The sequence below is a fragment of the Etheostoma cragini genome, chromosome 9 (genome assembly GCF_013103735.1).
Source record: "Etheostoma cragini isolate CJK2018 chromosome 9, CSU_Ecrag_1.0, whole genome shotgun sequence".
Classification (NCBI taxonomy): Eukaryota; Metazoa; Chordata; class Actinopteri; order Perciformes; family Percidae; genus Etheostoma; species Etheostoma cragini.
The window spans coordinates 29,151,299-29,161,467 of NC_048415.1; the positions used below are offsets into that span (position 1 = coordinate 29,151,299).

General features: G+C 39.8%; 1 protein-coding gene across 1 annotated transcript in view; it reads right to left on the reverse strand.

Moving 5' to 3' along the window:
• The window catches only part of nlgn1 (neuroligin 1), a 323,328-nt gene that overhangs the window by 241,444 nt on the left and 71,715 nt on the right, over positions 1-10,169 (reverse strand). The window lies entirely within an intron of this gene.

Genomic DNA, 10,169 nt, shown 5'->3' on the forward strand with positions numbered 1-10,169 from the left:
CGGTGCACGCATCCTCGGGCTTGGACCCCTAATAATGGAGAAGAAGAAGAAGAAGAAGAAGAAGAATCCTTACGAAAAACAATAGGGTTCCACAGCCCTGCTGTGTGAACCGCGTATCGCCTTGCAATTACTGCGGTGCACGCATCCTCGGGCTTGGACCCCTAAATATCAGCAAGCTGTTGTCAAGGATAACCCTATTTTACTATGTATACAGAGGTGGACCACACTATCTGGTTCTGATGGTTAATCCAAGACAAATATCAGCAACAACAAAGCAGTCTTATCCATCCTCCTCATTCCTGACTGCCACTGGCTTACTTCTCTGTGAGTAATGGTTGGTGCTGTTCATCTTAGTGGTTTGGGTAGAAAATGCTACAGCGCAGCCCAAAGCCCAATCAATGCCCTCTGTTTGCATAGCAGTCAATAGTGTCAGCAGTAAGGCCTGGCTAATTGATCTCCTCCTCCTTTTAAACTGATCCCTGGCTTAATAAGTACTGCCCCTTCAAGCACAATCCTAAATCAATCAATTTACACTTTCAAAAGATAGTCGTTTTTTAGATTACTAGGTATATGCTAGAAATTGCAATTATTAGGTGGAATCTACTTGGTTATACTCTTATTGTACAGTGTTATCTGGCTTTTGTAGTTCTTTTTCTTAGTCCATTTTTATTTCCAGCACTCAGCCCGCTTGAAATGAAGTGCTTTGAAATGTCCCACATCAAAAGGACCGACCCAGCCACACTGGACCCCTTACAATTTCAACAGAAGCTGTCCACCAATGATGCAGTCAAAGTCACACACATTGAGGGCAAGGACACATATGTTATAATTCTAATTACTGACTACAGTTTGGCAACATAACCATACCATATAAGCTCTCTGAAAACCTCCTTACCCTGGGACTGACACCCTCCCTCTGTAACTGGGTGCTGAACAGTCAGAGTTGGACATCATCTGACATCCGGACTGTAAGCACAGGGACCCCACAGGGCTGTGTGCTAAATCTGCTGCTGTCTGCCCACTTCACCTACGGTATGTCTGCGTAGAGTCCCAGACTGACATCAGCATTTTATGATCACTGATCACCGGTGGTGAGGGGACTGCATCGTGAAGGCAGGTGGAAGAACTGGTGTCCTGGTTTTAAGAAAATAATCTCTCCTTAAATGTCGACAAGATCAAGAAGATGATTATTGATCCTAGGAGGAGGAGGAAGGTGCAGCTATCGCCAGTACACATCGGTGGGACAGAGGTGGAGAGAGTGAAAACCTTTAACCCTTGTGTTATCCTCCTTGTTCAAAATTAACACTTTTTTAGACACTGTTTTTAAATTTGTCTTGGTTTTTCCACTATTGCCTTTTTGATGTTTTTTATGCTCATATCAATGATTTTCTTGGCACCTTTTTTCCATTACCACCAGTATATTCACTACTAGAACCAACTTATTTACACTAGTTCTACAATTATTTTTGAAATTCCTGGTCAATAAACCTAATTTATATAAAATTATGATTTTTTTCTGTATGAAAAATTATTTAAGAAATTATGAATGATTTTGACTAAAAGTTGAGATCAGAGGATTGAAGATAATGGATAATCACAGATATGTCGGGATGATGCTATAAAATTGAATAAAACACCCAGGATTCAATGAAAGAAGAGATCTGGTCCTTAATTTCACTTGTGTGTTCTCGAACCATCCATGGTATTTTTGGGCAATTTGGTTGAAAGAAACCCAAATGATTTAGAAACTTTTGAAAATGGGTCAAATGAGGGTTAAATCCCTTGGAACCCATCCGCAAGGATCTCCCAACAGCAAGCCCCCAGAAAGCCCAGCAGAGACTGTATTCCTAAGGATGCTATGGAAATTTGGCAACTCAACCAAAATACTAAACTTTTACTGATGTACAGTGGCTAGTCCAGCTCTATCACAGAGTGGTATGGAGACTATGGTATGCACTGCTCGGTACAAAAAAGGCTGTGTGTTTTATAAAAGGATAGAACTCATCTGTGGAGCAGCCTTCCCATCGGTTCAGGACACTTACACCCTCAGGGTCATCAGGAGGGCCCACAAAATCATTTAAGACAACACACAACCACAGCACAGTCTCTCTACACTGCTGCCCTCAGGAAGGCGCTACATATCAAAGTGTAGGGTCTGGGTGTCCTCCCCCAGGCGCATTTTGAGCGCCAAAGACTAATAACTTGCATTCTGATACACATTTATGCACCAATTTAGGGCATTAGATTACTTACGTTTACTCAATTGAAGGTTGGCTTTTTTATACTGCACACTAGAGTCATCTTTATTCCTTGTGTTGCAAGGACTTTGTGGACTTAAATAAATCTCACATTTGATTTTGTGTGATTGTACCCTATGTTACACCCTGACTCCAATCAACCTAGGGGCATAACATTACTCACCATTCATGCAATTCACTTCAAATAGGATAGCAGTACATACTCTTATTTAAGATATTGTTCATATACAAAAAAATATGCTTAATCCCATATGTTAATGCTTCAAAGATCTGTTTTCTTTGATTTGAGGTACAGTGGAGAATTTCTGGTTTTACCAGCTGTAGTCCTCCAAATAGAAAGGTCATCTTGGACTTAAATTGAATCTTAGAAACTTGGGCGGTTTTTCATGTACATTTGAGTCAGCAATATGTATTATACAATGCTTGAAAATGACAATTTGTCAGGCGGAGAGGCACGCAGAGCCTTTCCTTTCATTCCAATCAATCATTATTCAAACAAAGTCACTGCAACATTTAAGTACATGGAACGGTACTGCAATTACACAATGTCAGAGAAGTCAATATGTCGTTCCCCCTCACCTCAAATCTTGCTTCTTGCCCATGCTTCTCTTCCTCTCCCTTTCTCCCCTGCTATAGTATCTGCCAGTCAAATAACTGCTGAACCATACAGTGGTAAGATGTATCACCTTCGATCTTTCAGCAAGAACAGAAGAACAGCAATAGAAGAAAGTTGGGAAAGAGAAGGGGGAAGAGACAACATAACCTGCTGGATGTTCCAAAGAAATCTGATTGTGATGCTGCTTATGTGTAACACATCACTAGTTCAGCTGAATGAAAATACACATGCCACAAAACTGACAATTTACTTTTTTACTGTGTAACTACATCAAACACCCCAGGTGGTTCATTTATAAATATAGCTATGGCAAAACAAAGATAAAACACTGTAGTTAGTATGTATTCCATGTATTTATTACTGTAACCCCCACAGTGACTGTACCTGATCGCACACCGGGCTCTTTATACAAGACCAGAATCACTCTGTGGCAACAAAGCGAACCTGCCTTTCTCCATTCTACAGCTCATTCTCTCCATTCTACTGCTCATTCTCTCTTTTCTCTCTCTCTTCCTCTCTCTCCCCGTTAGTGTCACTTGACCGTCTTTCTTGCCCTAGACACGGCTGAGAAGTCAAGAATCACCATAAACCTGGGTGTTTTATTTTGAAATATGTTTTTAAGTATCTGGCTTTAGTGTGTTTTTTGCATGAGGCAGTGACTGCTTATGGGCGTTCTACTTATGACAAGAGCACCAAGAATAAGAACCTAGAGATCGTGTCTTTGAAGTAATTAAGGGGAAAACACCAAACTTTCACACAGGACAGATGTCTGTGCCCCCAAAGCTCTACTTAAGGGGACAGGTGTCTCAACCCAAACCAAAAACTTTTTCCTTTTTCTATTCAGTGCTTAAAATTAACTGTCACTCTGTTGTTCCATAGCTACCTTTTGTGGCTAAACTTAACTCTCACATGACTATTCACTTTAACGATCACATGACCAACCGTTATTTCATAACCTCATCATACAAATTGTTTCAAGTTACATGAATTGCATAACATATGGTTGTGGAATCTTTGCATTCATTTTTGAGTATTGTTGCTGGGTATAACACAATCAAGACTGTTCGTTTGTTAGTTTTGCATTGTCCTTACCAACAACATTTACCCTAAGATTTGTATTCATTTATAATCTGAGATCTGGCACTGATAGCGGTTCTCTGTTTCTCTTTTAAAATTAATGCACTGCATTCTCTTAATACCTCCATGGTTTCATTAAGTTACTGTTCTGTCCATCATCGTATAAAGCCAATGACAATTTGATTGGTCCAAACAGCTCTGGTTCGAGCATAGTTGCTCCACAACGGAACAAGTCCATACCAAACTTCCCTACCTCAAATGTTGTGGGCGGGACTAAGTTTGTCTGGCATCCAGACTAGATAACTCTACATTCACTTACAAACAGTAAAACAATGCTCCTTCAGCTTCCCCTGATATCAAATCCCCACACATAACGTATATTTGTGTGAGGCAAAGATAAAGAGAAAAACTGTAAGAATGAGACCATGAGGAATACAATGACACAAAACACTGAAATAACTATAACACGTTCTCCCCTGCCAGTTCCATTTGCAGGCAGTTTGGTGTTTGTCTTGACTTTGTTTTGTCTTTACCAATATGTACCCTGAATGGTCCCGGAACAGACAAACTCTGTTGAGGCAGATAAAAAGACATTTGGAGGAACAAGAATGCAATGAGAGGTGTGTGAGAGGGAGAACGTGGCAGAGAGGAAGCAAGACAGAAGGATGATAAAGAAAGTGGGGTGGGGTAAAAAAGGCAGAGAGGAAGGTAGCAAGACAATGAAGGTGAGGGACTGAAAAATGACAAGTTGAGGGCATGGTAGAGTAAAATGAAGGGGATTATTGGGAGAAACAAAGCCACAAAGTGGTGGCACAGCAGACAATGGCAGTACTTCTCCTAATGAAAAGCTCCGCTGGATGTGCCTGTCTTTTTCTTTGTTTTAGTAGATGCGAAAAGACTCACTTCTGAGGGTCTTCAAAATGTAAAGCTTGCGTCCACCTCCCAAAAGGTGCATTAATAGGCAAAGCAAATTACCCTGAGCGACCCTAATTAGTGACAAAAGATAAAGCACCATCATTTACAGCCAATCACTCATTCTCATCTGCTTCATGTTTTCTTTTCTCTTTCATACCTTCACCAAATTGGGCAGTAATTGTGAAGTAATTTATAAAGCTACTTTTTTTGCAAATGAAAGCTTTACTAACCAGTTCAGTTACATGTTAGTAGTTGAGGCCACACTTTTAGAGACAGCATAACGATTTTGAGTCATTACTGATTAATCATGTTGACAGTCATGGCTCATGCTTTTGAAGAGCCACCTGGACACACTCCTGCTTATTCCTGGGTAAATGAATGACATAATTTAGTTATGAGTTATGATTAGTCATGATGGACACATGTTGTACGTATGTTGGACACACTCCATGTCAAAATCCTTTAAGTAAAGCTGTGGACAGCCTTCACCGTAGCTGCTCACTGCATGACCGCACTGTAAAACATTGGGGGGGCAATAAGTTTCAACTTAGGAGTTGAGTCATTTAGGTACTGTATCTTCATTATGGCTGTCGTGTTGCTGCCATTGTTGTGTCATGCTAGTAAAGTATAGTATAGTATAGTATAGTATATTATAGTATAGTATAGTACAGTATAGTACAGTATAGTATAGTATAGTATATATGTTAGTTACTGAGTAGTAGTAGTAGTTAGAAATTAGTAATTTAGTAGTATTCATTTCATGAACACATAAGGAAAAAACTGTGGCAAAATAAATTTGTTCATGGTTTTTTATTTCCATGTGATGGATGACTGACAAGACAAATTTTTAATCAATCAAACAACAACTGTCACTGTATGTGCAAATATTATCGTTTATAATACCCAGGGAATTAATTTGCGGAACCGTGTTGGTTCAAAATAAATCTGCCAATCAGAACATGTTTCATATCTGGATGTACGTGACCTGACACCCTCTCTGTGAACCTGCATTCTTAAACATACAACTTGTTATTTTGCGACTAATTATAAGTGTCAGTTCCTATAACCAAGAATCAATTTTATGAATTCTTATTTGAAGCAGTTTTCTGAAGTTTGATTAAAATATCAATAATATCTTGGTCTTCTCTAAAACTGGACTACCATGTTCATAGTTTTTTGTGACTAACACAAGAGTTTTGGTCGACAAAAAATTACTGAAAACAAAAAGGGCAAGGTGTAGACTTAGACCGTGTCCACTCAGGCACCTGGCTGTTAACACCAGACAGGCATTTCACTGGGCCGGTCACAAAGCGGTTCTGCTCCTCTCCACTCTACAGAATGTGGGTGTTGTGTGTGTGTGGGTGTGTGGGGGGGCACTCTGTCACTCTGTCTGTTGTCTGTTTCTTTCTCTCTTTGCCTGATCGCCTGTCTCGCTCTAGCCACAGCTGTGATGTCAAGACAGCCAAAATCACCTCAAACCCGGATGCTTTACTTTTATTTGTAAGTAACGGGCGTGTGGCGTTCATGTGTTTGATTATCTACCTGGCTTGACAAAATTCTTGTAAGAGATAGACAAAAAACATAAAGGATTGCTGAAGCGCGCGAGTGCTCCGCTTCTGATCGCAGCCAGGATGAACTGACATGTATATAAAAAAGGCTTCGCTTCACGGCACTGTGCAGCACTTCCTGGAGCTTTGCAGCCCGCCGCCAGTGCGACCCAGTGATCACTCCTCATAAAATGTTACAATACATTACATCACTTCCCAAAACCTAATGGAGAAGAATGATGGCAAAATACATTCACTGATCTGATCTGATTGAACGAGATCGGCTCTGGTCTAGCTTAACCAAAAACACAAAAACACAAAAACACATTATCAACCAACAACATTATCATCACTTCACTGAACTGACTTCAGCTCAACTCACGGCTGTGCATAACTGCAGTTCACCGCTGCAGAATGAAACACTGATGTATAAAACTACAACTCTGATTAATTTCCTTATTACTCGAAGGTGCTGGAACACAGTTCCGGGTTGCTCTGGCTCATTTGAACCCCTGTATAATGAACCATGAAACAAAAATGAAAGTGCTCAAGGTTTGGTCAAAGGTGGTGGAGAATATGGATGTTTTTAACGTGCATTTAAAGGAAGTCAAAGAGGGGAATTCAGATACAGTATATTCTACACATCTTAGTGTCGCAAAATGAAATGGCAGTAACTGTCATACTGTAAAGAGTTACAGCCCTGTGTGACTTTTTTGTAAATTGTAATCAACATATACAGTTCTTGTTTCATTACTCATTTGTTCTCTAGTCTCTGTGAAGCTATACTTTCTCACCCACCATCCGTGCTCCCTCCCTCTATTCCCCCTCACTTCTCTGTCTATTTTTGATGACCTGAGAGGTAGTGGCCAATGAAAGACAAAAGGTAAAATGGATATGGATTTTTCTCACTCAACCAGCCATACCCGAGATGATTAAGTAGTTCATCAGGCAGAAATATAGAATTCTTCCCAGCGTGCTCAACGACCTGTCCTATAGATACATTAAAACAGCGGCAGGAAATCGTTGCAGAATGCAGCGCACTACACATTGACTGCAAGCCTCTCCAGCTCGATTGATCTCCACTGTACGGTGGTTCTATGGGTGTTCCAAGTGGCCGGAGCTTTGCTTAAAGGAGAATTCTGGTCGATTTCAACATGCAGCTCTGTTTTTTTTTAATTTGTAGTGCTGTCAGTAGCAAGACAAATTGAAACAATTGCTGCTGTCTACATCGTGTTATCCTCTTGCTAGAGTTAGCACCCAACAGGCCTAAACAGGGCAAGTTTTTTGTTCTAAACATGTACAAAATGTTACAGTGTCTACCCATGTGCAGTGATTCCTTCCAAGTGAACACAGTGAATCTGACTGCTGTAGATGTGACAGAAAGGCATCCAAGTTGTGACAATCAAATAGTGTGGACTTCACTGGAAAACAGGTAATAAATAGAGGTATGTGCACTGGCTGAATTAACACAACCTTTGCCTTTCTGTCAACTCTACAGAAGTCAGATTCACTGTGTTCACTCGGAAGGAAGTTAGAGGCTAAAAACATGTTTAAAACTTGCCCTGTTTAAGCCTATTGGGCCTACTCTAGCAGGAGGATAAAACGGTGTAGAAAGAGAACTTTAAGCTACTTAAAGCGCCTGTGTGTATGACTCAAAATGTTGTGGGTTTTGCAACTCTTACAGCATGTATCAGTTCCGTCCTCATACAAAAAAGATCTGCGGACCTAGAACATTAATAGGCTGAAAACACATTTTAGCTGAGATTGTTGCAAACAAAAACTTACAATCTATTGTTAGTATAAATATACTAGCTGCAGCATTAAAGACGCTGTTAGAGAAAGAAGAAATTATTACTTTGGCACCTGCCAATCTAAACTGTCTCTCCCACTCCCCCCACCAATTTAATGACATATTCCATTCATATCAGAATGATCATGTGATAGTCACGTCAACATCTAAGTTTTTAACTGATGAATTTTTCTTTGGAGACTTTAAATGCAGCCTGGACTTGAATTAAAGATCAGTTTAAAGTGCATACATTATGCTTTTTTGCTTTTACCCTTTCCTTTATTGTGTTATATATCTTTTTTGTGCATGCAATAGGTTTACAAAGTCAAAAAGACCAAAGTCCCCCCCAAAGGGACTTACCATCTTCCAGAAAAAAACACTGTTCACAAACTGCTCCAAACAGCTCTATTGTAGTCCAGCCTTTACTTCCGTGACGAACGTGTGTAACTTTGTAACACACGTTATAATGCTCGCCTAGCTGCTAGCATGGCACTCACTCATGCTGTGTAACTGACTAGCTAGCAGTACTTCCTGCACATGTGCAACTCCCAACAAAGATGGTAAAGAAGTGAGATGCCTCGCCCAACACACAGGGTGAAAAGATAAGCTGGAGCAATGTGCAGTGCAACAAATATATGGTGTTTTATAAAAATTAAACCACATAAACCTATTCTGGTACAACGTCTAAATACAATTATGAACATGAAAATAAACATAATATGAGCACTTTAAAGGAAATAAAGCCTGCCTGTTTAATAAAAATCTGCAACTATAAATAGGCTGAGTGAGTTAATGCCACCAGAAAACTAATTGTTAAGGGACCACTAACCCAAATGTATTTTGCATTTGACACATATTGTATTACCAACTCTGTCCTGTATTAACTAAACAGTGGGTAATTATTGCATAGTGAGAAAATAAGACATTTAAGAACTTTTAACATATTTTAGGCTTAAGCAAGATAATTCTGGGTGTCCTGGTAGCTCACTTGGTAATGCATATCATAAAGGCAGTGTCCTTACAGCAGCACCTCGGTTTGAGTGCATGTCTTCCCCTTTCTCTCCCTTGCCTTTCCTGTTTGTTTCTCCCACTATCTAATACAAAATAAATGCCCAAAATGTACTAATCTTTCAGGTAAGATCATTTAAAACCATTTCACCTTTTCTAAATCATTTAGTAAGTGCCAATAACAACATCATGGGGTTGCAATTGATGTCAATCCTGTAGGCTTTTTTCCGGTTCTGCATTCCATAAACATAATTTAAAGCAACTAACCAAATGAAATTGATTAACTAATCTTTTTTGTTTAGATATGGCTGCCAATGTTTAATGTGTTGTCGTCCACTTTGACAAAACTGTTAATCATTTTGCACAAGTGGTGATTACGTTTTCACAACATTGCATATGAATAATGTGGATAAGAATTCAGATGGCATGAACAGGGGGAATACAGTGACTAGGAAATGGTGAAGAAGCTTTTATTTGGTCTCAGAGTGTGTTGGCTAAGATGGTGTACATTCTGAGTCCCAGACAGATCTGAACAGCCCATACTCTCTCTCTCACTCCCTCACACACACACACACACACACACACACACACACACACACACACACACTGTCCTACAGGTAATATTGCTGTTGCCATGGAAGCCATTTCACTGAGCCCACGCTCTGACTATCTGAAGATCATACACTGAGAATGAGAACTACAGTATTTGGATAACCAGCATTACTAGCCTACCTCTCACACTGTCTTTCTCTGTTTCCCTAAATGATAGTGGCATATTAAGAAAACCCTGATTTATTGAATCAACATGGTGCTATAAGAAAGTGACAGCAGAAACAGTAGCTGAAATCTTATGGAGCTAGAACAGTGACAGTAACCTGTGGTATTAGATCTTAGCGCTGCATTTGATACCATTGACCATCATATCTTATTACAGAGATTGGAACATTTAATTGGCATCA